The sequence below is a fragment of the Sparus aurata genome, chromosome 14, assembly GCF_900880675.1.
Source record: "Sparus aurata chromosome 14, fSpaAur1.1, whole genome shotgun sequence".
In the NCBI taxonomy this organism is placed as follows: Eukaryota; Metazoa; Chordata; class Actinopteri; order Spariformes; family Sparidae; genus Sparus; species Sparus aurata.
Window position 1 is genome coordinate 10,337,767 of NC_044200.1, and position 8,126 is coordinate 10,345,892.

Here is an 8,126-nt window from a genome sequence, read left to right on the forward strand (position 1 = left end):
GTTTTCTGGCTTCTATGTGTACTTCCTGGCCGTGCGGCCTGTTGACCGTACGCAGCAGAGTTTTCCCCCCCGCTGGCCCGTGAGTTCCCGCTCGGCACATAGACCTTATATTATGATGACGTCACCAATTTTTTAATCGCTTTTACAAATATAAAAGTTTTACAAATATAAAACCTCCATGGATCTAAAAATCTGAAGATAAAGAGTCATGAACGACCAGGTTTGTAGTTCCTGGTGTCCTGTTATCAGTTTTACATATATTCTATAACGGCGGTCTCTAGCGCAAGTGACCACCACGCCAGTTCGGAGGCGAGGCTGAGCGGCACCCTCCGGGGGCCGGGCTGTAGACCCACCATTGACGTCACCCATTGGTTGGTGTACTAGCATTTTGATTACACCACTGCCAAGAATATCTTGATCGGATTAGATAGAGAACACGAGGACATGTTGTTTCCCATAATTCACACAGGGACATCAGGCTGTGGTGAGGAAGACTCGAAACTTGCAATTGAGTCCATAAAGTCATTAGGACATTTGGACTGAGGTAATAAATCAAGTGAGCAGTGGGGTCATGTCTCATAAGCTTTTTTTTTTTTTTTTAACTCTAACCCAAATCAGTGGAGTCATCCCCTGACGGAAGAAAAGACACCAGGCTTCATTTTTTCAGACCCACGGGCGCTGTTTATGTTTTACACAATCAGTGATGTGAACACACCCTGAAGTGAGTTCAGGTTACCGACAGGAAGTTCCGGGTATGATATTTCGAGTAGCACACACAGTATGCGCCTGTTTGTTTGCGCATTTCCCGGTGTGTGTACGTATTTGTTCCTTCACGAATGAGTGTGTATCTGATGTCCTTATCCTCGCGGCATCTGCGCGTTCTTGTGTGTGTGTGTGTCTCACCGAGAGAGAGCCTTTTGGGAACAATAGCAGCGTTTCATTGGGAATCCCTTGTTTCCCCCCTCTCGGAACTGGCTGTCCTAGTTGTAACACGATCACTGTGACAACCGTGGCCATCACCGTGACTACAGAGCCACAGGTAAACAAGGGAGGAGGAGGAGGGAGCCGGGTGCAGTCGAGGAAAAAAGGCAGGTAGAGGCGAGGAAGACGATGACAGGCGGGATTAGAGGAGAGGATGGAGCTGCAAGACGAGAGGGAACTCGAGCAGGAGGGCTGAAGGGGGGGGGAGGCAAGCCACGACCAGGAGGGAGGAGAGGTTTGTATTCGTGACCCCGCTGGCACTGCATCAGGGTCGCACTGTTCCAGACCTGTTCCATGTTCTGTTTTTTTGTTTTTTTTTTATATGAGGAAGCGGTGAGCGCCGTTGTTGACATGGGAGTAATGCTGAGTCACACGGCCACCTTGAACAGAGCAGGAACGCGAGTGTTGATGGCCAAATAAAACCACATCATAAATGCTGATGTTTTCGTATTAGGGTTTGGTACACTCTGCATCTGGAGAGACATGCCCTGATTTCGAAGCAGACACAAACATTTTCCAGACAAAGGGGTGAGAAAAAGAAAAAACAAGACATCTCTTGACAGGTTTACGTGATTTAATTTGACACTTGTGTTTCACTGCATTACAGGGTGTTATACCAGAGAGAGAGAGAGAGAGAGATCCCTGAAGCACAGACCAGTAGTGGAGCACTGACACAACCGTCTGGAAACACAGGGCCTTGGCTAACTGCGTCATAACCACACACATACCCTGCTACCACTAGTCTTCTCGTCCTGCAACCCCACAGAAGAAGGGATACTCATACTTTCCCCTTCTGTCTCGTCTCCTCAGATCTGTTTTCATTGATCATTCATTGTTTTAGCCGTCACGTGTCCGTACTCGCTGCGGAGCGTGCATCCTCCTCTGTAAACCAACACATCAAGGGTCTTGTCCTCTAGGCAAAGTTGTATATAGTTTGTTATGAATACAATAACCTCACAAATTCGTGAGTTATGGACAGAAATGTGTTTTGTGAGGTCACAGTGACCTTCACCTCTGACCTTTGACCAGCAAACTGTGATCAGTCCATCCTTGAGCCACGGTGGACTTTTGTAACCAATTTGAAGGAATTCCCTCACTATCTAAGACACTGTGTTCGCAAGAATGGAACGGACGGGCAGAAGATACAAAAACATGATGCCACCGGCTGTAAAAATATGGCTCACACACTACAGGGCTCCAATTTCCACTTCTTCAGTGCACCACAGTGGTGACTTTTTAAGCAGCGGTGCTCTTCATCAGCCATCAGACACCACTGGGTGGAAAAAACCTCAACTCCCCAGCTGCTCCGAGGCCTGTTTTCCCAAAAAATCCACACTCACTTCACTGCACTTTTTCCTCCCTTAATATCTTTAAGGTTTGAGGTTAGGGTCTATCATTTTAGTGTACGGCCAGGAAGATAGCACATTAAGGACAGCAAGACCCTTTCTGGTTCAGCACCATAGACAGGGCCAGCAGTCACTGAACTGTATTTTCTTGGGGATGGGGCCTTCGGATCAAAGCCTATTCATTCTCCGGGCTGTCTGACCAATCAGCTTACAGTTAAATGGGTGACGTGAAATCACACGACACGCATCTAATAGCATCAGTATCCTCCCAGCAATACACTTGTTGGACGGTCAATAAGCGTCAACCAGTTGAACCCACTCGCACCTCTCTGATGAAGGAACTGGCTTCGAGGCGCTCCTGAAGCCTGACTGGCCAGATTCGTAGAGGTTAGAAAGTCAGTATCTATGACTTTTCGTGTGATAACTGAAAGTAGAAAAACGTGTGAACATTTGCGGTAAATCAGGAGAAATCCAGGAGAACTGTGACCTCGGGAGGAAACCAGGAGAGGCGAATGAAAACGTGGAGTCTCCCTGGGGAAAATCGGGAGGGTTTTCAATGACTTGGAGGGAAGGATCATGGGAGCTGGAGGACTTAACCCCAGCAGAGTTGGAAAAGTCGCCGACAAGAATCTGTGGCTATGTCTGCAGAACAAAAAAGAATGGCTCGACGCTGAGCTCCTCAACGAGTGAAAACAAATGTTGAGTGTTTCTTCAGTCGTTAAAACTATCTCTGCTTAGTTATTACAGCCGTCATCAAAAGCTCTCACTTTCATTTCTCAGCACGATCCCTTCTCCGAAAGCAAAGCAACGCCCATCATTCTCTCCTCTGCTCCCACTGATTCCCAGGGTCCTCCCAGAGCCGTATATTCTCACGCTGAGCGGCTGGTGAAAGTGCAGCCCGCTGCTGCACCTACAGCATGTGGTTGAGGCGAGAAGCCCGGGAGGAGGGGCAGTGTTTTCCCCACACAAGTGGTAGTTTTCTCTCCTCGCCGAGCGGCTCCCATACATTCCTGGTGGCGCGAGGGGAGCTGAGCTGGGCCCAAAGTGGTCGTTACATACCTGCGGCGAGCACGCACCCTTTAATCATTGTCATCGAAGGAGACGCGCCAGCTTTCGTGACAGTCCTGAATGGGAGGCTGAGTGCCCTGCCATTCTCACAGCTTCTAATCGGAGCCCTGCTTGTGTAAACTGTGTCCGTCCGCCACGCAGTGATATTTACTCAGTTGAAATAAAAGGGAGGTGGATTTGTTTTTAGTGCTCTGATATAACCCTTTTAGTGCTCTGCTCTCCCTGTTGTTTTCCTTTTCAACAGGCAGTCTGGGCCTCAGAAAGTGGGTCACTGAACAAGAAAAAAGTCTTGAAATCATTTTGAAGTAATTGGAAATCTGAAATTGCTGTCTCGGATTTGGAGAGAGGCTTTTGTTGAGGCAGAGCGGGAAAGAAAACGTCAGCTCGAGGGTTATTGACCCCGGCAACGCGATAAATGTAGCTTGATTGCTGTATACAGGAGCTGTGAGTCATAACAAAAATACTGAATGAAGCGTAGGTCTGCACACGCCGGACTTCTGTCAGTGATACTCAGGTCCAGAGCTGTCACACCGGAGCTTGTTCTATTTTCATCCAGTGTGCGTCTGTACTTGCGACACAGTGCTGTCTCTTTGCCTTTGTCACAATGCAGTTTCACATTCTTTACAATGCATATGATTTTTGATGTTAAAGCTTTTTTTTTATGAATAATGGATCAAAAAACTATATACAATGTGCAGGGGGTTACTCATAGGGATGAACAAACAGAATAATCATCCAGTTTGGCAGTTCCAATCAGCTCTACAGAGTTTAACGTCTTTTAGCTTTTTGTTTTGGTTTTGAGGGCTCTCTCATCAACCTCATAACCTCGTCTCCAGAGGCAGCAGGCAGCTGTTTCCAGCCAAAAACGATCCTGATAGAGTGTCAAACGACTACGAAACAAAGGTTCAATCCCATTTCCAGCTTTTTCCCATACCCCTTGGTTTTGAATGCCCCCCCCCCCCCCCCCCCCCCCCCCCCAAGATCACTGTTTGTAGCTAGAAAGGTGGCACCTTGAAGTCATATGTTTTTCTCACTGGTGCAGCCTAAATCTACAACACTGCCTACACATGGACAATCAGGCACATTTGATCCTTTGTTATTATGAACGTGTTGATTGTAGCAGAAGTTAAGCCTAGCAAGTTTTCCACTTCTCTTGATCCCTCCTGAACTTTGAATCCACACACACACTCTGTGCCCGGAGCTACAAAAGCATACCAAGACTGGCTGACACCAAAGATCCACAAAGGAGCAAAAAGGCACCTCGGTGCAGAAGCATCAGTGAAAGAATGCAGCCACTCATCCGTTTTTTACACTTCTGCAGACACTGTATACCAGATCTGCGCTCTCTTTGCCAATGAATTTTTGATATCCGCAGGGGCCGTGTTTGTCTTGAGTTCAGGGGAACGCTCGAGAGCCGGGGTCCTGTAACAAAACCTGACTGACAGGGAGTCCTGCGGCGCTCTCAACCATGAGAAATCCAGTCATTCACTCTCCTCACCTGTTTATTGTAAGGACGCAGGGGGCCGGAGCCTATCCCACCATGCAATGTGCCAAAAGGAAACACTCCGGTCTAGTCTCCATCCATCACTGGGCTCTGTCTTCATGCTGCTGTACTTGACATAGATGTCTTCGGATTGTTGGACGGAAACCTGAGCAGCGAGTGAGAAGCTGAAAAACTTTTCACAGAGCGGACAGAGCCAAGGAACTGGAAACATCTTGCTGCGTGTTAACCACTGAGTCACTGTGCCCTCTTACTAGGACAACATATCAGTGTCACTGTGTGAAAACTGAGTAATTTCACTTTGAATGATTTTCAGCTTCCTCAAAGGTCTGCTGTGGAGGATTTAAGAGAATCTGTTGGCAGAAATTGAATACAATATTCAGAATTATGATTTATAAGGATCATTATTATGTCTTTATCGATTTATAATGCACCTGAGACTCCTTGTGTCTTTGTTTCATATCTGCTGAGGGAGCAGTAGATATAGACTCTTCCCCAGAGTAAGAAATGTTGCTACAGTGGCCCGGAATGGACAAAAGGGGAGGGTGAGACGAGGGGTGTTCAGTTGGTTGCTATCTGCAAGCACACTGCGAGATGTAACAAAATCCTAGACATGGACCTATGAGTATCAGTTAGCGATCATACTTTCGCTTTGGTGGACTCTAAACTTTAAACTTCCTCACACCTGACTCTCATGTTAGCATGCAACCATTTGCTAATTAGCACCAAACAGTACCAAAAGTACAGCAGAGGCTGAATATCTTGAGGTTAGCAGGCATTGGACAAACTGAAAGTTTAACCCCACAGTGGCGCGAGATTAATAGTTGTGTTATAAAAATAATTAATGCATTAGTGAAAATCCAGAGGGACATTGGTCAGACAACAGGTATCATTAGTATTCTGCCACTTCCTAGCTAACACTACCATTTGTTACACAATATGATAGGAAAGGTGTTAAATAAACAATTGTAAGACATATATATAAGAACACCGGGGTAACCGCTAAAGCTGCTGTTAGCTTGTGCTGTTAGCTTGTGCTGTTAGCGGTCCGTGCAATAAGATGCACCGGGGATGTGTTGGTGCTTACACCTCTAGCTTGTCAGCATGCTAACTTCTGTCAATATCTCCTTGACATCCGGAACATGTAAGTCATCATGTCAAAAAGATCTTTTCTTCCTCATTTCAGTCCTCTTTTGAGTGTTTTTCAGCTAAAATTCTTACACATTGCACTTCTAATTAGAAATGTTTTTCTCGTTACAGCAACATATCAACTCATCTTGCTCACAGTTGGGTGGTATGAATTAGAACCAAACGTGTTGGGGTTTTGTTGTCACTGCGGCGGCACGTTGCCGTACAACAAGACATGTTGTTTTGGGACGAGTATTTCCAGAAATAGTTTTGCGTTTCATCATCAGAGAGGACTCTTCTCATCATGCTGCAGGAACAGATAACAGCCGGAGGGCAAAATGAGCACCAGGTCAATGATTCCTTTGATCACATTACGAGCTTGTAAGAAAGACGGAACGATTAAGATCTCTATCTGTCTTCCCTTCCCTCTCTCCGCACTCACATGCACACACTCTCTCTTCATCCCCTTTAATCCCGTCTTTCTTCTCACCTTCCTCTCACTTTACGTCTCCCCTTCAAATCTCCCCTTCCGACCACTTTTCCGTCTCGCGCACTCACAATCAGACGCGGCGGACGAATTGCTCTGTGCCGGGAATATCAAGCCGTCGCAGTCACCTCACTTCACCTGCTCGGATCTGCAGTTGTTGATGTTGTTTGGGCAGCATGGCAACAGCTGTTACCAAGGACGGGCTGAGGCTTTATAGCCACGCTTCTATTTAATCTGTTTGTGTATGTCTCATGTCCTTATACAGCTGCAGAGTGTGTTTGCCTGTCTGATGTCTCTGCATGTGTTTCTCTCACACACCCGAGCCTTATGTTTACAGCGTGTCCCGCCGACCCAGAACAATGAGTTCCTTCAACGGTGCTCGGTGACGGCAGCAGGTTCCCACCAGCCGGGCGGCCAGGTACTCCTCTCTGGCAGTGGCGCAGCTTTTAATGAACGCTGAGCCAGACCAGTGGAAAGTCCCTGTGGAGGCTCTGCTCTTGGTAACAGAGTGCAGGAGGCCTCCGGAGCAGGCGGTCAGGCCTCTTGCAACCCTGAGGGCTGAAAAAGAAAAAGGCACACACACAAGTACATAAAATAAACTGCTGAAGACAAAGGACACACACGGTGTGAAATAATGGTGCCTTAAGGACAGGCAAGATTTATTTCCTTTGTTTTCATGTTTTGACGTTGCTAATGCTTCACGGTTTTCAAACCCACCAAAATGAACTTAAAAATGACCATGTTAAAGGAAACGTTCACCCAAAAATGAAGATTCAGTCGTTATCTTCTCACCCCCATACTGATGGAGAAGTTTAGCAGACGGCAACACTTTTTTTTTTTTAGCTTGTTTTGCGCAAGCCCTCCCCTGAACAGCTGGAGTCAATGGGCACTTGTTTTAAAAAGTAAAAAAAAACAAAAAACACAAAAAACAGTTGATCTGAGCACACTGGCTAGCTGCTCGTGTGCCGAGCAGCAGGCGGACAGAGATGTATTTCAGGACTTCAAGAAACTGCAGTTTTTCACGTAGACGGTGAATCACAGGACATATTTTTTACCTTCAGTGCATTTATGTGGGCGCGTACGCAGTCTCGAGACTCATCCAGAACTACTGCGTGCACGGTGCATACATAAGATGCATGTACTCGCACGCATTCAAGAGCGTAGACTCATGCAAAGTCATGCATACAAATGACCACTTGTCCTTATTCAAAGGGTCAGCTGCCTGGACGGAAAGAAACACAGAGAAAGAGAGAGAAGTAGTGCGATGTGTAGTATCACTAGCGGTTGTGTGATCTCTCTCTCTCTCCCTCTGCCTCTCCTTGTCTGGGTGCTGGCGCTGCCGCCTGTGCTGCCTGTGTGGGTGCCACCCACCCACCCATCTGTGCCCATTGGGGCCCTCGGGCCCAGAGTCCATCTGGCATCTTCCTCTGTGTCTGTCGAGTTGTCACCTATGACGGCCACCACCGGCAGCCTTGAACGCGCCAGCACTCTTTTTCAGAGAAGCAACATAAAGTTCTGAAGGGTTTACATCACCAATATACACATATACACATATACATTCACAAAAACACAATCTTTTGATTAATGAATAAGCTGTTCTCCAGTGATGCTGAAG